Genomic DNA, 27,637 nt, shown 5'->3' with positions numbered 1-27,637 from the left:
CGCGCGTTCTTTTTCGGAACCAAAATGGCGGATGAGTCTACTCCCCTAAGCGCTACCTGAAGCAAGAGTTGAAAAGTTAAGGAACTTAGGTTGGGGATACCGAGGAACGGACATTCTTCAAATGCATGCGCCAGCTGCCTAAGTGCAGTTAAAACTTCTCGTTTCTCAGCAAGTTTCTAATTTACAGTATTTTTCAGCGAATTCCTTTGAAGTATATAGCTCATTATCGCGTTCCCCTACTATAATGTTTTAATTGCTTTCTGTTTTAGAAGGAACCTTAAGTGCAAATAACTTTAAAAGTTTCTTTAACGGCAACACGTTCTTCTCTTGAACATTCTATAGAATTACATCTTACCAAACATAAACAGAGATTAGTCCTAAACGTAGTTGAGTAAAATAAAGAACAAAGGGGAACACCTGGCACAATTAATATGAGTAAAAGTGTTAATCTGAGATGAACGGGGAAAAACTGTTCTGTTGAAGCAGTTTCTGCCAATGCATTCAACCATGAAAGTTATTTTAAGCAAATAACTATCTCACGCTATTAATTTGTTTACTGCAATACAATTTGTTCTCTCTCTTAGAAATTTCATTAAATAAGTTTTTAAAAAAAAAACTTTGTATTTCAGTTTTGTGAAACTTAAGAACAAAACAGTGACGATGAAATTAGTTATATTTTAATATTATAAATCCAGTTATTATTTCATTTCGAAACGTATAGGTTTGAAAAAGGCAATTATGTCTGTGATATGCTGACAGAAAGTTCAAGATGAATTTAAGTCTCTTTTGAAGAATATGTTTTAAATGGAAATAAATTCAGCATCATTTTGATTGTTTATAAAAAGCTTTTTTTTTCCATGAAAACGAAATCAGAATAAAATAAAAGCAAACATTTACCAGAAAAAAAAATAGAGAATGAAACCTTACTTTTCTATATGAAAAGTAAAGGACAGGAGATAAATATTAGAAAAAAATAATGATAATGTTTGACTCGAATGTAGCTTTATAAAACAATATGTTTTTTCATTTCCATTAAACTTGCAAGTATTTCTTACATGACACGTTTCATACAACATTAATAATAAAGTTATTTACATTCAAACAATACTTAATGGTAGGAATTCTTCAAAACTTATTTTATTACATTGAAGCACTTTTTTTTTGCATACTCTACTTAGATGTAAAATATTAATAAATCAACAAAAGGAAATAACTCATGAAAAATGTTAAAAACAAATATAAGATAAAGATAGCTTTCATTTAGCGTAAAAACAACAGGAATGCAATTAGTCTAAAAAGAATAAGTAAAACATTAAAAAGTAGACTTTTGGAATAGAAAAATGTTCGTGAACTTGTCTCTGCTCCCCTTCTTCCTGCAGCTGTCAATAAGTTTCCTTGGGTTGGTCCGATTTGAACAAAATGATTTTTGCTCCAATGATGTAATTTTTTTGAGTTTTGAAAATTTAAAACTAAAAGTAAAAAAAAAAAATTATCAGGTTAAGACTTTACAGCTTTAACCAAATGGAATTGCAAGCATATTAAAAATTTTTACTTTTGTTCATATAAATACATTTTTAAACTATTTTATACCAAAAATTGATTACTCAGGGAATAAAAATTTCCCAGCACAAAAGCGAAATGATTCAATTTGGTTCAAAATTTCTCTCTCTCTCTCTTTACTTCCTTTTACAAAAAAGGAAGTATTGTATTCGCGAAAAAATTTTCAATCAAACATCGTAATCGGCCTTAATTTCCATTTTGCTCACCCCCGAATGAATGTTGAGTTTATTTTTCAATCCGACCACACGTGGATATATCCCCAGGAACGTACAGACACCCGAAATATCCATTTTGACGACCCCCGAGTTAAATACAACGAGTTTTCTCGTGACGTCTGTATGTACGTATGTATGTGCGTATGTGTGTACGTGTGTATGTATGTCGCATAATTCAAGAACGGACTGTCCTAAAAAGTTGAAATTTGGTACTTAGACTCTTAGTGGGGTCTAGTTGTGCACCTCCATTTTTGGTTGCATTCGGATGCTCCAAAGGGGATCTTTTGTCCCTTTTTGGGGGGAAATCATTGTTAATTTCGATGTAAACTCAAGTGGTGTTATAATTTGGATGACACTTGGCGATATAGCGTCAAGTTTTGTCGTCAGTTTGGCGACAAATTTGACGATTTTTTTTATTTTTTTTTTAAATCTGGTTTCAATTTGGCCACTGTTGGTGATATTTAGAGAGTAAACTATTGAATCACATTAAAACTGCCAATAATGAGAAAATGACATTAAATTGGAGTAAAAGGAAGTCATGTGATGCACACATCAGCTCGTTTAAACTTATGATTGTGTTATTGTTCGTTTTTTACCTTTTACTTATATTTTTTATATTTAATGTTATCGTTTTTAGCTATAATTTCAATGTATGTGTGAGTGTTATTCCTATTTTTTAGCTATTGTGTACAGTAGTATCCTTTTTTACCTATTATTCGGATTATTTACGGTTTTCGCTTATCCGCGGTTACCATGCCACTCTATTCCGCGGAAAATCGGGAGTTTACTGTAGTTCCCATTGAATGATTTTGAATCCAATCATACGTCCATACGTTGCAACCCCGAAGACGACACAACCAACCCGAAGCAGAAAGGGTTACAGACAAACAGTAAAATTTATAATATAGAGGGCTATTTATATTCCGAGAGAAATTATACTCATTTCTTTTATACAATAAAAAGCAAAACCGTTACCGCAGAAAAAAAGATATAAAAATTGCTTCGAAAATACGAATGATACGAATATTATTTTCATGGCAAGAGAAAAAAGTCTCTTAAACACACTATTGCTCCTGGCTCTCTGGCGCAAGCCTTTCTCTATCATTATAATCATTACAGCAACAAATGCCAATCTTAAGCGAGCGGTTTTGGTACTTGAATCGCAAACTACTTAATAAGATCTTCGACATTTCTGACCTGCAGCATTTAACTGCAAAAACAAGTGCATTGATCTTTATTATCAACGACTGTCAGACACATTTAGCTTGTAATTTCATTTCAGAAAAACTACTAAATGAGTTCCAAAAATATTTATTTTCTTTTATTAAAAAAGTTTTTTCTTCTAAATTTTCTTTAAAATAAGAAAATTGTACACGTTTTTCGGAGTTACAAGGAATCCCTTTTTCAATCACATGAATTCATAGATGAGAGAACTGACAAAAGCTAAGAGCCTATATTCTGCTGCTGCCACTCATAAATTTTCTCTTATGCAAATCTGAGAGTTTGAAGAAGTGTGGTAAAGAATTCAACTACCCCGTGGATGTGTATCCTACTTTAATTTTTGTATTTTATTCCAGTTATTATTTTCAGCTTTGATTTCAATTTTTAAGTCAGGGTAACTTTTAAAACGTATAAAGAGAAGGACACCTTACTTACCAGAGTTAATGCTCTCTACGGCAGGGGTTCTCAAACTTTTTCAACTCACCCTTTGAAGATTTCAAATTTTCTCACTGCACCCTCGTCCGCCTCCATTACGTAAACAACTAATAAGTCGTTATTTTGAGGGGTCTTTTTCCCCACACTTGCGCACAGTTTGTGCACACATGTGCAGCATATACAGCGCGGCATCCTATCCTCCTCCAAAATACCAGTGTTATATTATAAGGACACCGGATTGTTACTACGAAGGCGAACCGTGGTCCTGTCGTACTACAATCTACTTTTCTAGGTCATCAAATTATGAGAAAAAATGACGGAACAGAACGAGATTTTTTATTTTTTATTTTGTTGAGTTCGCCACTAACGTAATTTAGGTTTCGTGAACATAAAGCAACTTTTTTTTTCAATTCTTTTTAAGCTTCAGGGAACCAACCATGTAGACACAAGTTTTGCAGCAAAATAAGATCAGTCGGTTTTAACACTCTTCTGCAACAACTTTTGCACAGTTGCTTGGTAGTAATAAAAATGGCTTGTTGATAACGCCTTATCATAAGTTAAGCTTTTTGATGACGATGAAAAAGGATTTAGTAAGTTTTTGTTATACTGTATTAAAAAATGGAGGATTTTCTTACTGATCAACCGGGTATTATTTGGCTCACTCACCTTCACGGAAATTTCGCAGCACCCCTCACCTCTTCCTATGGCACCCCCAGGGTGTCGCGGCACCCAGTTTGATAACCCCTGCTCTACAGCATCTTGAATGGTTATCAATTTGAAATTCTTTTTAATCATGGCTTATTTATATTTTTTATAATGAAACCAAAATATTAATACGCTCTGCTAACGAGCCTATCTCTCTTCTGTCTTAAATCTTATGAAGAGTAATTTCTGTCTTTATCACTCAATCCATTTGTTCTAAGGAGAGATGTTTTTAGACAGATATATTTTTTTTACTTTACTCCCGGAGTTTTAAACTTTGGCTTTTAAGATATTCGAATACAACAAGCTATTATCTGTCATAATATGAAGTATCAACTTTCTAAAACGTTTTCTTGTGTTTAAAACATAATGATTTGTACTTGTTGCGGGCGTTACAGTACGATCAACACAGACAACAAATCGTTACATTTGAAGCAAAAAAAAAAAATGTTTTTTGGAAAGTTTATGCTTCAGATTTTGATACAGAATATGAATTATCAACGAAACGATAGTTTCGAAGAACGATAAATTCGAAGTATCGAATGTACAAAACTTTAAAGTCAATGTTTAAAACACTAGGAATAAAGTGCAGATATGTGCGTAAAATATCACATCTGTGTAAATGAATTGAGCATTGTTCTATTCGCAAACTTTTGGCTAAATTTGCATTTGAGCTCATAGAGAAACTCAATTCCTCTACTTATTTTCAATTTTATGTGAATTCGTAATATTAGACGGGTTTTAGACTATTTAGGTAGATATTAATATAAGTTCCGAAAATAATGTGGGTTCTCGCACTTTTTTTAAAATCCTGCTCACTCAATTCTATTAAACATTCAACTAATAATTTTAAGTAAAGGTTTTTATTTATTTATTTATTTATTTTTGGTTAGTCGCATTCTTTGACACAAAAGCAGTGGTGTCTGGTTTCCAACCACTGCTTGCAACGGCCGAAGCTGATCCGTTTGGCCCGTTGTTTTGTTTAAATGCTACAAATCGAAAAACACGATTAATGGCAATGTCACTAGTATAGTCAGAAATTGGTTTTTGAAAAACAGATGCAATTAATAAAAGAATAATCTAGTAACAACATTGGCATTTTATTCTCTTTCCTTTTTCCAAATTTTCCCATGTTATTTAGAAATTTTTAAAATGTTTAAAATTTTCATCTGTGTTCTGACCCAAGAGGATCAATTCAAGATGAGGGGCGGCCCTCGGGTAGAAAAAGCTTGGGACCACTGTACTAAAGGATGATTTACGAAAAGAAAACCATTTTGCTGATGTTTGGTACATTTCGTTTTGCAAGAAAATGAAAATCAGTTTTGGATTGATGTCCTATACAAAATCTGTAGAATGAGCTGTCCAGTTTATCGATTCGTTGGTTTTTAAATCAGCTTCCCGACGCTCAGATCCGTGAAGACATATACTTCCTACAAAAGGTTAGCAATGACACCAAAGATAAATCTTCTTCACATTTTCACCTTAGCATGCCACTGTACGCATAACGTTGCCTAGCAAAGAGTTGATGTAGAAAAATGAACAATGTATTTAGCAATTTTTGATACCCTTTTAAAGGGTAGACGGAAAAGCAGAACTGAGTTTTTGAGATATTTTAAGAAACGTGTTTTGGTTTCCCTACTAACAATAGTAAAATGTTGAAATTTGACTGATTCTTTTTTTTTTTCTTCTTTTTTGTTTTATTTTCAGCGGAAACATTTGCAGATGCTGCTATTTACCTTTCCAAGGCAAAAAAGAACGATGACTAATTCAGTGCAACGAAGATAAATATTCTACTCCGTCACCAGTTTCTGCTAACAAAAATTGTCTTACGTAAAGTATTAAAAAAAAATTAAAAAAAAAAAAAAAAAACAGATCTTGTACACAGAAGAGTATGATTTTTTTTTTCTCAATTTATTCAAGTTTCTTTTTATTGTTCAATAGTGACATTAAGTGCCTTTTTCAACACGAAGATCAAATAAAGAATAAGTATAAGTATTCTTTTTCTTTCTTTAAAGAAGCTCATTTAAATGCAGCATATAATGTCAGTGGTATCGCTTACAAAGAAAAAAACATCCCGCACACAATATTAACAGTTTAACATTCAAAACACCTGACCATTTAAACAGTAGCAAATTTTACCAATTACGTTTCCCACTGGAAGGAAGAAAAAAAAAGCCTTTGCACGATTAAGTTTGAGGTTCCGCTAGAATTAACAGCGATTCTACTAAACCGAGTACGCGAGAAAAAGAAAATTGAGCAAACTGTACGTGTGTGCTTCACGAAAAACCTGCAATTAATCTCCAAAGACGCAAGCTGACCAGAAAGAACACCCCCCAGAGTAACGGGGGGCCCCTTTCGGCACGACGTGACCTCGGGGGGCCCGAGCTTGACCTCTCCTCTGACAGGCCCTGGGCCCGATACATCAGGCTGCTCGTACCCTTATCGGGAAAAAGGATCCAAGTTAAAGTTACAGCGAAGCCTGATTAATGCTGTGTATAGGATTTTTACGGCTTTGCACACGTAGTGGATGCGCCTGCCGTTCAGGCAGAAGGTAATTTTTCACCGTATTTGAAGTGTAATTTTTGTTTTGTTTTGGTTCTTTCCGCGCCCGCTCGAAGGACGTTCAGGAAAAAGAGGTTCTCTTGAATTTTTCTCAGTCTGGCCAGCGCACGAGGAAGTGCTAAAATGCGTTTGTTTCGATCCTTTCCGCGCGGTTTTGAAGGACCGGAGTCTTTTTGTTTTTGGAACGAGAACGAGCATTTGAAGAACAAGGTTACGGTTATGGGTACTTGCGAATGTAAGTACGATTTGTTTGTTTTCCAAAATGGCGCTGCCTGTCGCGATGATTTTCTTTGCACATGAATGACTTTTCTACTAACGCGGAGTTAACAACGTCATATTGACAACATAAACAGCGGATAAACGTCAAAACTTTTCTAAACAGCGTCAAGTAGAATAATAACAACGTCAACGCTTTGTTGAAAAGAATTTAAAGATGCTTAAACAAGAAAATAAGAAGTATTCCATCAAATTGGAGCTGATCCACATTTATGTCTTACTCTTCATAATCCATAAAATATTTCGCAGTAGAGATCAACTAAGATACGTATAATCTCTCAATCATTTTCGCATTTTTCAGTGCTTCTATAATTCTAAACTGATTAAGTATTGTTAAACGCTTGAAAATTAAATCACGCACACAAAAATTACAGCTTGATCATTCATGTGTGGTAAATTTTAAATTGATAGCTACAGCTTAAAAACGTTTTGTTAAATATTCTATCAAACTGGTGATGATCTATTTATGTCTTGCTCTTTATAATGCATAAAACATTTTGCAAAAGAGATCAATTAAAATACGCATCACTTTTGTTAATATTTTAACCACTCTTCAGTGTTTATTTATTTATTATTTTTAAATTCTAAATTGATTAGGTATTTTCAAACCCTTAAGAATTTAACCCTGCATATAAAAATTATGGTTTGGTTTTTGTTCGGTCAATTTTAAATTGATTAACTTTAGCTTAAAAACTAACTATTCTAACAAACTAATGCTGATCAATTTATCCTTAGCTCTTCATAACACATAAAATATTTCACAGAAGAGATAAGGTAAGATACTAAGAGATAAAAAAAGATCACTTCTTCGTCATTTTTTCCTACAGCAAAAAACTTTTCAGTGTTTTTATAATCCTGAATTGATTAGGTATTCTCCAAATTTTAAGAACTAAGTTTTGCATTTAAGAATTACAGTTTGGTCACTTATACTTGTACAAATTTAAATTAACTACAATATTGAAAAGTTTTGTGAAGTATCAGACTGGCTCTGATCTTTTTATGTCCATCTCATAATACATAAAATATTTCGCAGAAGAGATCAGTAAGGATACGTATCACTTCCTAATCATTTTCCAATTCCTAATCATTTTCCAAACAGGAAAATACTTTTCAGTGTTTTTATTGCCCTAAACTGATTAATTATTGTTAAGCTTAGAGAATCAAATCAAATACATAAAAATTATAGTTCGGTCACTTATACTTGGCCAGATTTAAATTGATTAACTATAGATATGGTTAACACGAAAATGTGAAGTATTTTATCAAGCTAGCTCTGATCTATTTAAGTCTAGTTTTTTATAGTATATGAAGTATTTCACAGAAGCGATCAATTTATGTACGTATCATTTCTCAATCATTCTTCTAAACAGCAAAAGATTTTTCAGAGTTTTATAGTTCTAAACTTATTTTGTTTTGTCAAAGTTTTGAGAGTTACATAACGCGTATAAAAATTATGGTTAGGTCATTCGTGTTATGCAGATTTTAAATTGATCATAGTTTTAAAACTTTTGAATTATTAAACCTACTAATAAAAATAAAGACCGAACTATTCAAAGTTAGGTAGCTGTCGTGATTAACTAAAGGCGAAGATAATTGTAAGATAGATACACAGACATCATTAAACATTTTGGAGAATTTCATCAGTTTTTGTTTATATGAAAAGTGATATGAAATGAAATTTCTCAATCCGCTTTTTGAGACGTTCACTGTTAGAAAATGTTGGCATTATTGTATGTAGAAATTAACTGCGCTTAAGCTGAAAATGTATTTTTTCATGATTTTTTTTTTTTTTTTAAATAACAGAAAACTTTGTGTTCATAAAGCATGGCTAAAATGTTACTGGAATATTTTACGCGATAAGTAAAACCCAATAATAAAAATTGAATATAAACTAAGGCATTAAGTTTGTATTTTGCAACGAATATGAAAAGGAAAAAAAAAAATTGTTCTTTTTGTTCTAGACTTAAGAAACTTTTGTTTTAGGTTTAAGAAATAAAATTGCTAAGATTTATTTATATTTCTTTTGCTTTGAATTATCCTATGTTAGTAATTCATGTATTAGCTGAAAAATAATTTCTCGACACAGCTGTCATAATTTTACATTACATTAAGCCCCTTGCATGCAGTGGGAGTATATCGCATTCATCGATTTGATGATTTATTATACTGCTTAGTAAAAGGAACCTACAATATTTAAATGTAATGTTTGTTTACCAATCGAAATAACAGTTTACACATAAGTGTACTCAATCGAAAGATAAAATTTTAATTCCTCGAAGGAATGACGATAGTTTTTCATTTTTTTAAATTGAAACAAAATTTAAAATTTATTTATTAAATTCATTGAGATCACCTCAAGATTTTTAAACCCGCAGAGGCGGATACGTTAGTCAAAAGTGTTTTGTAAAGTATCTCTCTTCTAAGAAAAAATTGAAATAATTCCAATTTAACTTTTACTAATTTTGAAAAAACAGAAAAGTGTAGCTATTGATACACGAAGATTAAATAACTTAAACCATACAACTTACAAACAAAGGCCTTGTACAAGTTCATTGTATTATTATCTGCTAAGGTAAAGCATATTATTTGGAAGCAACCATTTAAACAAAGAGCATTTTAATTTTTTTTTCATTATTTGGATGATATAATTGTACCACAAAGTTCGTTTAGTAACTTTTTTTTTTTTTTTGATAAGAGGTGCTCTTAAAATTTTTGGCTGAATAGAAACAGCGACTGTTTGGATACAGGCAACAAATTTGATACATACAATATTTATTTCTAATACATTAAAAATAAAGGAAAATATTGAAAAGATATAAATGTTAACACTAATATAACAAGGAATAGATTTCCGTCGAGAGTATCAAGAGAGCAATAAGGGGGAAAAGTATAAACAAATTTGTGCGAAGTGATAGCTTTTCAAAATTGTTTCAAATATCATTGTAAATTTTCTGCAGCAGTGCCTAAAATTCATTTTGGCTTTAGTTTACTAACATTTAGTTCCAGTTTTCGCGTTCTATTTCGCTTGTTTATTTCGCTTGCTACTTTATGCAACCATTGCCTTATTTGGGATTACCGTAAGGAACGTTTTCTACACTGCGTTTCTCTAAATTCAATGTTTATTTACAGTCTCATTGACGATTTCTTCGCAAGTTGCACTATAAAATATTTAAGCACCGTAAAAAAGCTAATAATAGAAAAAAATATATGGTTTAGATTTTGAAAACTTTAATTATTTTTCAGGAGCTAAGAAACTACCAGACTCTTTTTTGAAATAATCATCGAAAGATTTTTTTTAAAGAATTGAAACAGTACTTACTTTTAAACGTCTTGGCTTGCTAATTTTCTCGCATTTTCTGGTTTTATACAATTCGTTTCTTTTTACATATATTGAATGGAAGCACATTGAGTGAACATAGACCCCTTGACACTCCCTGTCAAGGATATTTTTAACACCTACAAGCGTATTTCACGCATTGAAAATGGGAAATAAGCTTCAAAAACTTAATCAAGCTTATTTTCACGTTTTCTATTTTAGATAAAAATTTAACATCGTGAAAAATGGAAAACAAAATAAATTGGAATTTTTAAGACATTACCTTTGACTGTTTTATTAATGCTTTGAATTCAAAATATCAAGCATTTCAATTGTTAAAACTAAAGTAGTACATATTTTTTCTTTCCCTGTCATCTTCCATTTTACCCTTAGAAAGTTAACATCTTCAAGGAATTGATCACTATTATGGTCCTTTAATATTTTCGTCTAATTCATTCCTCCAAAATCAATTTCACTACTGTTAAATCCGTCAAAGTCTTTTCACACCTTGAAAAAAAGATTCTAGTTACATTAAATAAACGAATTTTTAAGATTTTATTACTTTTTTAAATACAAATGTCTAACAGTCCAAATGTTAAAAAACAAAATAGGACACATTTCTTCTTTCTGTGCATCTACTTCATCCGTGTAAAGTTAGAATATTTAAAGAATTGCGCGCTATTGAGGTCTTCAATATTTTCGTCTTATTTACTCCTCCCAAATGAATTTCACTCCTGAAAAAACTGTCAAAGAGTATTTTCACTCCTTGAAAAAAACTCCTAGCTGAACCTCTGTTTTCAGTTCATTTTGAAGATTCTTGATTTAAATGCTGACCAAGTTGTATAACATATTTTTATCTTTCATGAACTAGAATAGTGCTATAACCTTAGGCAGCGATTGCTTTAATGAAATGTGAACTTAACCAGGCTAACCCATAGAGCTCTAATAATGGGGAAAAAATGCTTCCTTTTTTTATTTTTTTAAAGACTAAGTAGATCTCAAAATCTCTTAATTAAGTTTGCATTCACAAAATGTGACTAATCAAAGATAGATGTAAGTAGGAAACGAGAAAAATAACAATTGTAAACATGATTAGTATTTATGCATTAAAGGTTGATCATGACATGTGTATTAAAAGCAGAAGACAACTATAGAAATGTGGAATGCTCAAGCATAGTGATGCTTTTTACGTGTGTGCGTATGAGTGTGCTTGAACTTGAATCTCAAGAAATTTGAAATTTAAAAATAATGTCATGTTTTCTTCTGTTTAATTTGAAGAGGACATTTACATCATTTGAAAAGAATTTCATCTAGTTCGTATTTTATTAAAAATACTAGTTTTTCTCCCTTAACTGAAAATATAATGTATACCTTATCTTTAATCTCCACACAGATACCTTTATTACTTCCGAACATGAAAATTGCTTTCTATTTTAGAAAAAGAATGTGATGTTTACTACGAATTACACATTATCTTATTTATAATTATAAATCTTATCAAATTCCTATTTTACACTGAGAATAATAGTTTACTCTTTTGGAAAATAAAGTGAAACAAATATCATACTCATTCGTTCATAAATTATTTCTCAGCTTCAATTCATATTAAATGACAACAAATAAAACTTCAAATGAAACTTTCCTGATAAAACTGCATTGCATTTTCACCAAAAAATGTTCACTCCCAGCATCACACATGAATTTCTAAAATAAAAAAAGAGAGGTACAAAAGTGCGTTATAGAAAAAAAAATCAATTCAGTTTTAAAACGTTTCAACGGGATAATCAACACAAGAAATCAGTTATTTTCATAAAAATGTTAAGTAATTTCTCCTTGAAGGTAAAAAATTGAACTTAAATATATAAATTTAAAAAAACTAGCAAATAAATAAAGAAATGAGAGTAAAAATTTTGCAAAGATGTCACTCTTATTTAAATGTACAGCTCTTTACTTAAGTTTTCAAACGTTCATGCAATATTAAGCCATGTTTCTATTTTTTAAGCAATGGATTATTTTAATTTTACAACTAAAATAATCTCTCTCATCACAATTAATTTCCCTCTCATCGCAAAAGCATAGCGTTAGATGTTTTCGTAAAAACTGATTTGCAATAAACTGAATTTTCTTTTCGTAAAATCAGAAATAATGTCATTGAAAAAGTGCGCGTTTTTCCTGGTATTTACTATTTTCACTTACCACTCATTATTTATTCATTTAACAAGTATTTACTGTTGCTTGATGCATTTGGTGTAGTGTTCGGTTTATGGATAACGGCTGCATGTAAGGAAAACGTAAGTAAAACAGCTCTAAAACAAAATGGTTCAGTTTTGTGAGAATGTTTACATGGAGTGTATGCATTCTCACACAAATATATTCAGAATTCTTACGTTGGTTGAAATAAAATGAAATTTCACTTTATTCAATGAGAAATTACTTAGAAAACTAGTATGTTGTGGCCATCACGAAACTTTCTTCTATATTTTTCTTTTTTTTTTCTGATCCCTCCCCATGCTTGACGAGGAAGCAATATTCCCAACAAAAACAAAATTACACATGCAAAAACTTGACGACTATTCGGAACTCCAGCGCTCGAATACGCTACCTTGTGGTGATTTATAAAACTGCGAATGCAACTAAAACATTGCCACGTTGCGCTCCATGTGTATCTGTTGACGTAAACGCGGTCAGTTTGTTCTGAGTAACGCATTCAACATGTCTAAGAACGCCTTCAACAACAGAAATTAATTCGTCCCTTAGTAGTATTCTCGAGCTTCTCAAAATAATGTTAGTTTTCCTTATTTCTTTCAAAAAAGTATTAAATGGTGGAAGCGTAAACAAGAAAACTCTGGATTAATAAAATTGGATAACGTTATACCAGGTAAAAATTTTTATTGTTTTGTATGAATTTGTAAGAATATGAGTTTTTTTTAATCTTAAATTAATTTAACTAATCATATTTTACAGCAGCATTTAGTTGGAATGGACAGTATGCAAAATATTTTCTTGAATTTATTATCGTAGAACAAAATGAAAAATGTTTAACCGAGAAAGAATATACTTCATTCCTTTTATTCTCAGCTGAAAGGTTTCGCCAAATTTGTTTAGGGTTATAGTTTTGGAATTGTGCGAGCAAAGTAGCCTTGGCGAGATTTCGCGTTTTTAGTTAAACCATTTTTAATTTTTATCATGAGTGGAATAAAATGATAGTAAGATTACAGAATTCGATAAGTAAAAAGAAATAATGGTCAATCAACTGAAAAGAAAACTACCACCATATATAAACTGTGAGTGCACATTTTATTTATTTTGTTCTGAGTGAATTTGAATAAATATCAATTTTTCAATTCGATGAAAAAAAAAAAACGAACTTAACAACATTGACTGGACACTTTTCCTTAACCTAATTCCACATAAATGATTTAAATAACCTTTGTTACTACAGTATCCTACTGAAATAGGCCTTATACTTTTACTATGGCTACATTCCACTGCAAAGCAAATAGAACATTCAATTATGGTTTTTTTTTCCATAAATGTATTGCTTTATTTTCATACTTTTGTTGATAACTTACTAAATTACACATTGGAAGAAACATTTATCAGTATACAAAGGAATTTTTTATTTTTGAATCGAGTTATTCCGTTCTTACAAGAAATTAACTGTACGAAAGAAATTCTGTACTTTACTATTTCAAAAAAAACTAACATTCGATAAGCGAGAAATCTTCATTAAAAAAAGCACATACATTGTCTCGTAAAAATTGAAAATAGGCAATTGCTTCATTCTTTAAAAAATAATTCTACATTTTTATATTATCAGAAACAGCAAGCGAACGAAAAATTTTCATTGACAAAAATATTATCTCGGCAAAAACTAAAACAAGGCAAGTATTTCATTATATAAAAAAATATCTTTCTGCATTTTTACCATTTCCAAAACAGCTAACATTCGACGAACGAAAAATCTTCATCGAAGAAATATTATCTTGGTAAAATTTACAAGCAACATCTTTCATTAAAAAAAAGTTTTTATATTTTAGTATTTCAAATTTAAAAAAAAAGATCTTTTTTAAGAAACATATTATTTCGTTAAAAAATAAAACGAGGCAAATCCTTCATCATCAAAAAAATGTTTCAAAATTAGTTTTGAACTAAATATCTTTTTTTTTTAAATATATAGTTGCCGTTATAAAAATATTATCTCGGTAAAAAATATTCAATGGACGAAAAACTTCATGGATAAAACTATTATCTCGGTAAACTTAAAGCATAGGAAGTCTTGCATTAGTAATTAAAAAAGAATCTACATTTTTCTCTCTTCAAAAACAACTAACATTCGATGGACAAAAAAATCTTCATTGAAAAATATATTATCTCGATAAAAATTAAAACAAGGCAAATCTTTCATTTAAAACGTATTTTTTTGTTTTACTATTTGAAATTGAAAAAAATATATTTATTAAAAAAATATTAGTGCATTAAAAATTAAAACCAGGCAAATCTTTTTCCATTTTTTTTCCATATTTTGCTATTTCAAAAACAGCAAACGATTGATAAGCGAACAATTTTCAAACGAAAAATATTATTCAAAGAAAGATAAAATATTATTTTTGTAAAAATTAAAGCAAGGGAAACCTTTCATTATTAAAGAAAAAAATAAATTAAAAAAAATTATGTAAGAAATTTTACTCAATTGTGGAACAAGCTTCTTTAAAATAAATAAATAAATAAATAAATAGACATCTAAAAACCTATTACAAAGCATGTTTATCGCTATCTGAAAAAGCACATTCATGACTTCGTATGATATATATTCGGAAAGCTCATAAATATGGAAATAGAAAACACGAGTATACATTGTTTACAACTGTAAGCATTTGTTCGAGCAGATTACAGAATCAATTCTATTTAATGTTTCTCTGATACTATGTTTAACATGAATATTAATGGAGATTATTATTGCAATTCAAGATCTTTACTCAAATACATTGTACACACAAATAACATTCGAAAACAAACCTTGTTTGAATAATTTATTTATACAGAGAAAGAGCGCAGATGATATCTTAACGAACAATCGATTCAAAAACAAAATGGCACTTAATCAAAACTTATACGACAAAACCAATAAGTTCGTGACAATATCTCCAAAACAAATCATTCTTAACTGGTTGTAACACCTTGAAGAACCTTTTAAATCATCCATTATTTTGATAGAAACATATTGGTATTCGGCGAATGATACTTAAAAACTTTTTTTTTATTTGGAAAAAACCTAGCAGCACGAAAAATATAGCTCAATTAAATGTTTTGCTTCTTAAATTTTTCTCATACATTCATATTTTATGTTATAAAAAATATTTTAAAGTTTCGTACTATACGACAAGATTTAGAAAAATGTATTGCTAACACCGGTGCCATTCTGCCTCCGTATGAGATGCCACTGGTGTTACAAGCGTTTCATCCCTAACAGGTGCCATATGCCACCCACAAGTTTAAATGTGTGCCTTCTCTACAGGACAGACCGTTAATACTAACGCTACGGAATTTGCTAGAGCTTTGGATTACGGAAACTTCCACTTCGACGCCATTTTTTTGAATTTAGATTTTGTTTCTTCGTATTTTAATTTTAAGCGAATTTTTCACATAAATTCATCTGTAAAGGGGTAAAAAAAACTTCTAAAATCCTAATATTATGTATAAAGCGATTATCCTGATTTTTCTACACAAGATGAACTTCGTTCAAAGTTTGCAAAACAATTAGATCAGAAGTTCTAGACGCTTTTAGCTCTAAATCTCGAGAGATTTTTTTCAATCAATGTAGAGAATTTAGCTTTTTGCTTCCCTTTTACAAAACGTTACAATGATGTATATCTCATTTTGTCAACAGTAGTCATTTTTCTGAAAAAATTCATATTTTATTGAGACTTTATTAAAAAAACAAAAAAAAAAAAAAAAAAAAAATTCAAACGTTATTTACGATTAACTTCCAGGGACTTAAGTAAAATCATTTGTTTCTTAATGGAAATTTTAAGAACAGTTATCCTTATTCAAATGGAGATTTTTAGAAACGTTGTTCTGTTGACTATCACAAAGAGCTGTTCTTTTTATTTTAATGATAATTTTAGTAGCAGTCGTTATTATTCTAATATGAATATTTAGGTATTTTTATCCCCCTATACCATTATAGATTTTTAGAGATGTTGTCCTTATCTAATTTTGTTTTACATGAAATGCGATATTTTTTCAAATTTACATTTTTAGAGGCCGGTGTCCTTATTCCAAAACCGTGATCACACAAGTAAAATATTAATCTTTACTAATTAAATCTTTAATTTATGTACGTGCTGACGTGTGTATTAGTCCATTCAAATTCGCTTATATTTTCAACATAAGAAATTCATTCGACGATTTTCTCATTCGTCGATTATTAGGTTAGCAGAATAACATTAATAACTAAATACGGTACAAGCAAATCATATTGCGCTGTCAAATCTTTGTGACACCGTAAAATCGTCTTCTGAAGTGCAGGATACTTTTGATTTAAAAGGCATTTGACACAACCATTGTCTGATCACACATTCTTTTTTTTTCTAACTATACCTTGGTCTTAATATTAATTTTAGGTGTCGCTTTTACGCCAATTTCAAGGCTAAGGTTTTGAAAATCTCATAAAACACAAAACTGTATTATTTTTAGAAGTTTTTGGAGCTTTCGGCAGTTTTCTCAGCAGAATTTTGAAAAATTTTGGCGTCACAGCCATTTCGAAAGCTCAGTTAAAATGTAAAACTTGCATCTAATAGATAAGTTATGCTATAAAAAACTGTTAAATTTTTCATAAAAATTAAAATAATCCGTCAAGTAAGTAAAAAAACACCATTAAATAACATTTACAGTTACATTATATTGTATCCGACTACTTCCTTATTTATCGTTAACCTCGCCAAGCGACTACGTTACCGTAACTTCGCTAAACTTTTCTTAAAGATATACGAGTATTTTACGTTCTTTGTATTCGTCCTCAATTATCCCTAAAATCAGATTTAAAATAATATTTGGTTTTTAAGTTTTTTTTCTATCTGTTTTATACAAAAATGACTAATTAAGATTATTTCCTTGAATGTATTCGCGCAGTTCTAAAAACAAAAAAAAATAAATAACAATCAACTCCTTTAGCTTTTTACTGAAAAACTATGTAATGTTTTACTGTAACTAGCTTTAGAATGCAAAGGTTATAGCATTTGCTCAGTTGAATAAGTATATTTGAATGAATATTTTTGTGCTTCAAAAGTGAAATAAGAAAAGACAACGTTTAATAGCGCAAAATTGCAGATTACTGCATACATGTATTTCAGGGTTACAACGAACCTCCTTTTCAACGCAAAATAAGTGATCGTGTGGATAAAAAGACATCCGACAAAAGGTTAGTATTTAAATTCTATTCTATTCTATTCAAGAGTCACAACTGACTTCAACTGCATTTATGTCGAGGACTGCATACTAAGTGCCTTGCCTCCATTGTTTTTATATACCGATAGATGGCAGCACCATCACCGGATCGAGCAGTTAATGAGAATTTAGAACTAGTCCAAGAGCTAATAGCTACCTGGTACTAGCACCCCCAGAGGTATCGTTTCACTTGGAGGACATTGAGACCACGAGCATATTTAACGTCGCCCAGTCCCCTTTAATGACGACGGTAGTATTTAAATTACACTCAACTTTCAATTATGCATCCTTGAAGTGAAGAAAACGTAAATATTTTTCATGACACTTTTTTCAACTGCCAAGAAGCGGTCTATTCTATCAAAATCGCATGCAAATTCAATAATTAATTACACATTTTCGCCAACCATCAAATCGCATCTTTAATGGCACTGTATCTCTATTCATTTTTTGTGTTTTTAAAATCATTTCTTGCTGCAATAACAGCTTTTGGATAGTATTTAATTGTTGAAAAATTGAAATTTTGTTACTCATTTCTATCAGTATGTAATTTGCGAACCATCTAGTCACCGTTTGCCTAAAAAATATGTATAATATGCATGGCTTTAAGATTGTCTTCCTATGCGTTTATGCATATCTTGTTATTTTCATCCACCGCAATGTCAATGCCCTCCCCCATCCCCCCCACCCCTTGCCCTGGTGCCTGATTCGGGACGACTTTGAAAGTCGGCGGCTTGGAAGATAAACATCTACATTATCAATTGTAATTTGCATTTTACAATGGTGGAATGAAAATTTGAATGCTCCCAACATATTAGTAAAAAAGTAAAGAACTTCTTATTCTTTTTAATATTATTCATCAAGTTCAATGTTAAAAAATGCATTAAAAATAATAGCATAAAATTCGATCAATATCTGTCAAAGGCAATAATAAGAAGTTCACGACTTACCCTTTACTCCTCCCCTCCAATCACTTTTGTAAAAGTTTGTTCCTCAACATGACTTTTTTATTTTTATTTCTCAAATACACATATATTTTTATAAATTCTCCTATTTTTCCTATAAGTTTTTTTTTTCATCTTTCCTGCACAATCATTATTTTTCTCAACTGACTTCATATTTTTTTTTTTGAATTCAATAAATACATATACATACCATATTGAAGTATACAACAAGCTGAGTAAAAAAAAAAAAAAAAACATACCTTGTATGCGCAAAATTCGCAGGCAACTAAAGTTATCTGATATTGTTTTACAAAAAATCAACGCTATTCAACAACTCAAATCCAAAACTTCAATTGACTCGCAAAATACGGTAACTTATTAACAATTTTCCCTGAACATTTTCAACTCCAGATCATTTTATTTCAATATAAAAATTATTACTGATAAAATGGAAAAAAAAGCAAAATTTAAATAATTGTTAATTACAAATCGTTGCATTGTTAATAGAAAAGCTCTTTCGGATTTATGTTTTCATTTATCAACTCTTTTCTTTTATTTCGAAAAAGGGATTCTTGTTAATCCCGAAACCCGTAACTGGAACTCTACTGCTATTTGTGAAATTTTAGCGTTGTTATAATGTTTTTGATTTAAACAGCACACAGTTTTATTTGTAAATATACACTATTTTTTCTGAAAAGTACATACTGGTAACTTATGTAACAATTCAATTATTGCGAAAAATATTAGTTCTTAGTGCGCAGTTATTAAAATATCTTTAAATATTTAATATCAAATGGAGTTAATGTACTATTGACATTGCATCTAAGTCATTACTTTATCACTCAATCAGATTACATAAAGCCTCATTTCTTATTAACACCGAAAAATCTCAATGATTCTTGAAATTGTACTTTTTTTCTTAAATTATAGAAATAAATGGGGTGATTTCCTCCAGTCAAAAGTACTACTTTTAGTCATTGAAATGGATAGAATGAGCAAAAACAAAAAACAGAAATTACTTTGATTTTCCCAACAGATTTTGTTTAATTAATTTTTTTAAATGTCCGATTTTTCAAAAAGGCGTGGTCTTTATGACGTCACAAATGATGCAGTTTGGCGCAGCTTTCTACTACGTTTCCTCGTTATGATAATCAAGCAGCGAATTAAAATTGGGCTAACGCTTTCTATCAACCATATCGTTGCCAATACATGTGAGTAAAAATGTGAATTAAATATTTTGTTCTGTGAATGCCAATATTGAATGGCATTTCATCATTTGTGATGTCACACGACAGAAGTGTAAACAATGAAAACTCACCGATCTAAGTAATTTTTAAAAAATATTAAACTTGAATTATTTAAAAAATGGTCAGATCCTATGTTTTTAAGCATGCTCTTTCTGAAAAAAATACATTTAAAATTTTGGAAACGATCCCATTATTAATTAGCATTAAGAAAATCCCATAGCTTTGAAACTAGATTGAACTTAATTATAAAGCTGGTTTTATAGATTAGGGTATGTTTCATTAATAGTTTTGTATTTCGTTTTGTGTAACTTTTTTTAAATTTATAGCTACACAATTTACATGATTCTGTTTAAATTTAACTATTTACTGGAAAGATTTATCTAATTTCTTTTAAGCTTCCCTCAGCGGCGTGTGCAGAAGGAAGTCTACGGGACTTCATATCTCTCCTCTCCCCTGTATTTATTTCTGTGGGAAAAAAAATAAAATGATTTTTTAATTATTTTATTCGCGTTAGGATGTAAACGTATATTAGTTCACTTAAATGAACATGCACACTGGTTTTAGTATGTGGCAAAATCTGCGAGTTATTGAATTTAGTATGTGAAAAGCAACGAAATAAAGAAAATTAGTCAAAAAGGACTAAAATTACAACAGTATATCGACGGTGAAGGTGCCCAACCTTAAATGCTAAAAATGGCAAGTTTACAGGGGAGCAATAAAACGTTTTTATATTTTCATTTCTAGTTATCAGTACCATCATATGGCACAGCTAGCACAGTCTAGAGATTTCTTTTTTTTTTTTTATAATTTTTGTTGGAAGGAATGTTATCAAAGGTTGGAAAATAATGTAAAAACGTTGGTAAATACGTTTAAAAAAGAAATAAAAAATCGCAAAAGTTGACATTGGATGTTGGGTACCATCAGCATTGGTATAGAACACGATGATATATAACCATGCATCAAAACGATACCTTTAAGCTAAATACAGTCGCACTCGATGAAAGCGAAGTCGATAGGACCAAATAAAAATTTCGTAATAGCCGTAATTTCGCAATTAGAAGTTAAATAACAGACAGTAAAACTTGAAGAATTATTGAAGTAATCACGTTATAACCATAAATTTGCTCTATATGACTTTGCTATAAAAGGGCGTAATTGTATTAAAAGTATGTTCGGCGAGATAGCTCAGATAAAACATTTACGCGGATTCCTTTTTCGCCGATTGCGATCCGTCGCACTTCGGGCATTGTTCGCCGCTGGGTGCCGTGGATTTGCCGGGGAAGTTGTTTAAGTTATAGCGGCATCCTCGGCAAACGTGTGGAGAAGTAACAGTCAAGATAAGCGTTAAGATAATGTATCTACTTTAGTGCATTTTTGCTTGAAGAGATGGATGACATTTATTTTTACTCAGAAACAAATAAAATAATTTCGATTAGTATTTGGAAAAATATCGTCTGATGGTTAAAAGTAATTATATTTTTTTATAAACATTAAATAGAATTATTCTATTGTATTTTTTTACTTATCGTTCTCAAAACTTACTTTTGTTTAATCTCTTGCAAGATTATAACTATGTTTTGGCAATGGTTGTAAATATTTTGCGTTTTTATTCAGAATGAACAAATAATAATAATAGAAAGAATATTAAAAAATCGCGGAGAGTGTGAGTGTGTGTGTTATACTTTATAGATCCGTTTGAGTTGGAGAATTATTCTTCTGGGTTTTTTAATGTGCGAATCGTACTAATTTTGATTGGAAAATAACTCTAGTAGAAGCTTTATTTAGTTTTGCGAAATGTTGAAGAATAAGGTCTAACAGTTATTTTAAAAAAAGGAAAACATGATTTGAATGAAGATGGTTTTCATAGTTTAATAAATTAGAGCACAATGATTTATATATATGTCAAGACACACAGAAAAATATTTACCTAGTAAATGAAATTAGAGCAATTCGTCAGATAAAGCAGAAATGTAGAACATTAAAAGAAATGTTTTTTTGTTTTTTTTTTTAATGTCCATCGCTTAAGAATCTCTATTGAAATATATAACATAAAAATAGTTGATGATGCGTTAAAAAAATCAAACAAAAACTATGTTGAATGAATCATTTATCATTTATAAATTTTAATAAACAATTTTTCATTTTAAAAGTCCGTTACAAACGTAAGATTTTTGAAGAACATCGTATTATGTTTCTTGCATTTATAAAATTTGCGTATAATAGAAAATTGAATGATTTTCTTTTTTTTTTAAGGGAGAGACTGTTGTACCATTTTAACATTTTAACAAGTTCTATCTACCCAAATCACACATTTCATTTTTATGAGCGTTAAAATATCGATTGACATAAATTAACATAATTAGCACATAACAGTTGAGGGAAAAACTTTTTCTTTTAAACATGAATCGAAAGTAATATTTTAAGCATTTTTGAGCGTTTTTAAGCGTTTCTCCTTCAAAAACGAAAATTTAGAAGATCCTTCAGATCATGATAGTTTTGTACCTTTGGAGCTCTTTCCCGTTCATAAACAAACGCAGCAGAATTTAAAGAAAAGTGTGGAGTTCGCACCAATAATGAAAATCATGATTGTAGAAAAATATTGTTCCTGCTTAATCCTAAATTTAAGTCTACAGTTGAGATTATTGATGAAAAAATTAGTTAAAAGCAAAAACATTTTATTAAGTCTAAACACCACACATCAAGCATAGACCGATAGCCATCGAGTTACGTCATCCAGAGACTACAGTTTCGCCCTTGGAATGGGCTCAACAGCCAGGAATAATCGATAACCAAAATGGCGCAGATGTTATCTGCGCTGAGATTATCTACAATCTGATAGCTAAAATTTATTTAGCACAGCAGCACTCATAACAAGGGTGAAACTACAGTCTCTGGACGTCTTAACTGGGCTGTTGGTTTATTCTTGTAGTTCTGCTTTAACCCTGGTTTAATGGCGGTAAGTTACAGCTTATTACAAATTGAAAGGGGAGGGGGATTCTTACAGAAATTTACTTTAAAATAAAAAAGCATTTTATTCTCTCATCACATGGATCCCCATTTTCGAGCTTAAGTAGGTTTGGCATCTTTATAGCTAAATCACAATCGAGAACGTTAAATATTTCGTCATTGGCTTTAAATACTTGTTTCTGTAATTCATTTCAAATATATCATTTAAGCTTCCAAAACTTATTAATTTCGAAACCTATATTATCGACCTATAACTTATAGAATAAGAACGTAACGAGCAACTTTGTTTTTTTTTCCTCTAAAAACAGAAATTTAAAAAAATGACAGATTTAAAAATTACTACACTCATGTTCCACTTCAATTTAATTGAAGATTACGTTGAAACTAAAAATGTCCGTTTTTCAGATTTAGATTAAAGTTTCATAAACGTTAAAAAACGATAACAAATAAAACGAAAAATAAAAACAAATGTAGCAAATGCAAACTTTCAGTGACGAAACACAAAACCCCCTCGGTTAAAAGGAACAAAAAAATTATTAATGTATTTTTTCCAAGCCACTTTGTATCATCAGCTGGAAAATATAACAATAGAGAAGCAAAGGGATGTAAGTGCCAAATTATTTTAAAAGTGGAGATAACTGGTACAAATTTTAGGAGAACCCTGTTATGGGGCAAGAGATGGTACGAGTAGCTCTGATAGGTTCTGCTGCACAGTATGAATTTGAAAAAAAAAAATCTATGAAATGTGCAATCCTCATGGTCTTTCCTAAATTTTATCCTCAAATGATGATCACATAAAACTCACTGTTTATTTATTTATTTGTTTATTTATTTTTTTAAGTTTTCGACTTCCTTCCTAACTGCTCACAGAGATTTTGATTCAATACTGATATACAAATTACCAATAAAGTATCAATACTTAACAATTTTAGCAGAGGCTTATCCGGGATCAAATGCTGGTACGAGTTTTCTAAAACTATGTGCATGAAAGCTGCACCATGTAGCAACTATAAAATTAATCTTTTGTTTATTAAAGGCAAAGAAATTTTAATCAATAAGGCAGTTTACACGTTTAATTCATGTTCAAGTTAGCTCTATATCGACAAAAAAATAAATGGAAATCAATTACAAAGAAAATTAAATCGAATTAAAAATTTGAGCTAAAAAATTTTACAAATTTAGTTTTCTATCTGTTTTTAATCACATCCAAATCGCTTTCAAAACCATCATTTATTTTACAATAGAAAACAGTTATTTCGCTGAAACAACAAATATTTTTTTTTTGGTGCTGAAACACAAAATAATCACTTCATTTTTAGATAAATGAATTTAAAACATAAACTATATAGTTGGGGCAAACCTGACCTGGCAGCACTGTGAAGGCTACGCAGATAAATGCTGCAGAATAGGTTTGCCCCAATTATAGTATTTTCCCATATATGGAAAATTTGTAGAAATACAGGTGCCACAAATGTGTCACTGAAAGTTTTTTTTTTTTTGAGCAATCACGATTGCTGTGATGATGTTGGGTTCAGTGCTATTGCAACATTTAGATATTAATTAATTCATGAAAATAAAAGCTAAATAATTATAGTAACGGCCCTGTTTTTTTCCATTTTAACGAACCTAATAATATCACAAATGAACCTCCATATATAATATATTTTACCAATAGCACTGAACCCAACATCATCAAAATTGCTTATTGCTTTCATTTGACTGTTTTGATGTCCTATGATCTTATTTTCTCACCAGCACCCTCTGCAGCATTACCGTCGACCGGCCGCCTCACGATGCTGCTCCTATAGCGAAAACCGTCTCCAGGTTGCCGTCAATATCCTACACTTACACGCATACATACACGCACATACATACACGCACATACATACACCTACACACATACACAAACACATACACACGCATACATACAGACAGCTAGACATACACACACACACACCTACTCACAACTACCCACACACTCATGTCTGCACACAGACACAAACACATATGCCTACACACACATACACACTCATGATTGCGAAAAACACAATTTAGAATTCCAGAAATCAAAATTCAAATTAATTTTTAATTTTTTTTTATTGTTTTTGTTTTTTTTCGTTTATTGATATAATACTGATGTTGATGACTAATAAATAAGGAGAATATCAAGCTCACTTCACTTTTATCAGGATTTTTTTGCTTTCGTTCACTTACGTAATAAGTCATTTTTATCGATTTTTTAAAAAATCTATTGTTCAAAATTTAATTTTTGGTTGAAAATGCATTGAGTATAAAATTTTGTATTTTTTAACGACTTAGATTGAGCTCGTGCAAAGCGTTCTTCAAATATTCAGTTATAAAATTGTGAAATTTTGATTGATTAAGCAGTTTTGTTCTTTTCACTACTTACCATTTTTAAGTAAAAAATCTTTTTTTACTTCGTCTTATGTTTATTGTTTTCAAAAGCTTTTACTCATTATTGAAGCAAACTATCACTTTTTAATTTCTATTTTTCTAAAACACATTTTACATTGTTCCAAGCAACAATTACGCGAAGCAGTTTGCAGAAGCATAATAATTGAACATTTCCTCAAGGTTAGTATAACAAATATAAATAAATAGTAATGATAAGTAGAAAAACACTTCGATGTTCCATCTTTCACATAAATCATTTCGAAGGTTTACGTGATACGCTAGTGTCATCTAGTGATGAAAAGAAACAACTGCCATTTAGTTTTTCCACCGATTGATCTCCAACCGCTGAAAAAAGGGCAATATGTCAGTTTTTCAAACCAACATTGTTATTTTATGGAAAATGAAGCTTAACTTCGTAGAAGTATTACTTTTCAAAGCTAAAGGTATAAAAAATTCAGAAAATTATACAAATTATACGCATGTTTTGAAAAAGTAAAAATCTAACTCGGCATAATTTCTCAAGAACAATTTTATAAACTTTTACACAAATAAGGTTCCGATTATGAATAAATTATTTCAGACACAGTTAATTTGCATCTTTCCAAATTAAGACTACATACGCATACGCTGTTTTAAGTACAGAATTATTTGACATTTCCTCTTCAGTATCATCTATCTATATATCTATACTACGATTTCTATATATTTTTATCAATTCATATTAACGATGTTTATATATTTTTTATTAACTTTGTATATCTATCTGTATATATCTATCTAAACATTTAGTGTTTAAAATTCTGATCATAGTTAAAAGAGATCTGGTGAGCATTTAATCCAAATGCAACTACTTTTCTACTTATGCACAACTTAACTAAAAAATTTGGTACCGTTCCTCAAGTAACGAAAAGCCAATGTTTATTGAAAGCAATCAATTCGTCTTTTAAAATAACTAGATTTTTTTAAAAAATGGAAATGCTACGTATTTACTTGTCTACAAATTTTAACTCCAAAAAATCTGTTAAAAAATGATGCTCGACTTCAATGCACAGGTATCATATTACTTTCATCAATTATTTGTTTTTGTACAATTATAATTTCGGTATTTGTTTAAGTATCACACCAGTTGTTTTCATTACTGCCACTGCTTTCAGCCCTTCCTTAATTTCACTGGGTTGTTTTCATTTCATTTGCTTCTCTGCCGATTGCTTTTTTTTTTTTTCCTTTCATTTGAACTGAGGAAATTTTTTTGCCATTGACAGGTTTGGAACTACCAATTGCAATAATTTCACAACTTTTTCAATCGAAAGATGTTTTTGTTATCATTTTTGAGACGTTTGATACTTTTATTTTTCAAAGTTAATTGTATATTTTAAACAGGCTTCACTTAATTCACTTCATTTCCGACTTCACTTTGATGCTTTGCAACTCACATAAAAATAAGACTCACTTGATTTCGGTTAGTTAGCTGTATAAGAAATGTTTGTTTATTTGTTGCTTTACATTTTTCAAAGTCTGCATTAAAATTTAATATTTCATATAAAATATGCTGTAAATTAAAATCAATCTTTTTTTATGCTGCTTTATGCGTGTTTAAAAAGAGAAGTTCTCTAATGGTCTATATTTCAGGGTATGCGTCAAATATGTATGCTGAAGAATTGTTGAATGTGACCAGAATCAGCTCGAAATCGCAGTTTGACAGGCTAAAAAGTTACTTGTAGTTTCAACGTGAACAAGTGTGCTGATCTTATTCATTGCAGTAAAGAGAGTTATTGCAGAGCAAAGGAAAATAAAAAGTGATAAAGATTTTTCAAAAATTTAGGTGGCAATTGAAAGCCATAAAAATTCATATGTTTTAGACAAACGCAAGTGAAAAAAAAATTATTTGCACTGTCATCTTTTTTTTTAAAGCGAACAAGAAAAGTAAACTAACTTCATGAAGAAAAAAAAAAGCTTTTATGAATACAGGGTCAACTGTTGTAAACGACTTGAAACAAGTCCTTCACGAAGCTATGAGGAGAAATATATTATGAACTAACTTTATAAAATAAAATTTATTTCTGTGAGTACAGCACTAACTCTTGGAAATGATTTTAAACTATTCGAACCTTTTCAAAGTTATAATAAGAAATGTATGCGGAGTTCTTCTATGAAGGGTACTACTTAAATTTCATTTTGGGAACTGAAGTTCCCATTTACTTTTCCGAGAAATCTTGACATAGTATAAAATGAAGTCTCCAAAAAGTGTCTGTGTTTGAACCAGCAACACTCGAGAACTATCCGGCCGATTTTGCTGAAAGTTTCACAGTTCGTTCCTTTAAATTCTGAAAA

At 30.4% G+C, this 27,637-nt stretch overlaps 1 long non-coding RNA gene across 1 annotated transcript in view; it reads left to right on the top strand.

The window, feature by feature from the left end:
- The first annotated feature begins 6,782 nt into the window (after window positions 1-6,782).
- Window positions 6,783-27,637, top strand: part of LOC129222675 (uncharacterized) — a 45,623-nt gene continuing 24,768 nt past the window's right edge. The window contains exon 1 of the long non-coding RNA XR_008580596.1: window positions 6,783-6,930. This is a non-coding gene — a long non-coding RNA (uncharacterized LOC129222675). The remainder of the gene's footprint in view (window positions 6,931-27,637) is intronic.

The sequence above is a fragment of the Uloborus diversus genome, chromosome 5 (assembly GCF_026930045.1).
Source record: "Uloborus diversus isolate 005 chromosome 5, Udiv.v.3.1, whole genome shotgun sequence".
Classification (NCBI taxonomy): Eukaryota; Metazoa; Arthropoda; class Arachnida; order Araneae; family Uloboridae; genus Uloborus; species Uloborus diversus.
The sequence above is the reverse complement of the archived record's forward strand: the minus strand, read 5'-3'. Positions and strand labels throughout refer to the sequence as shown.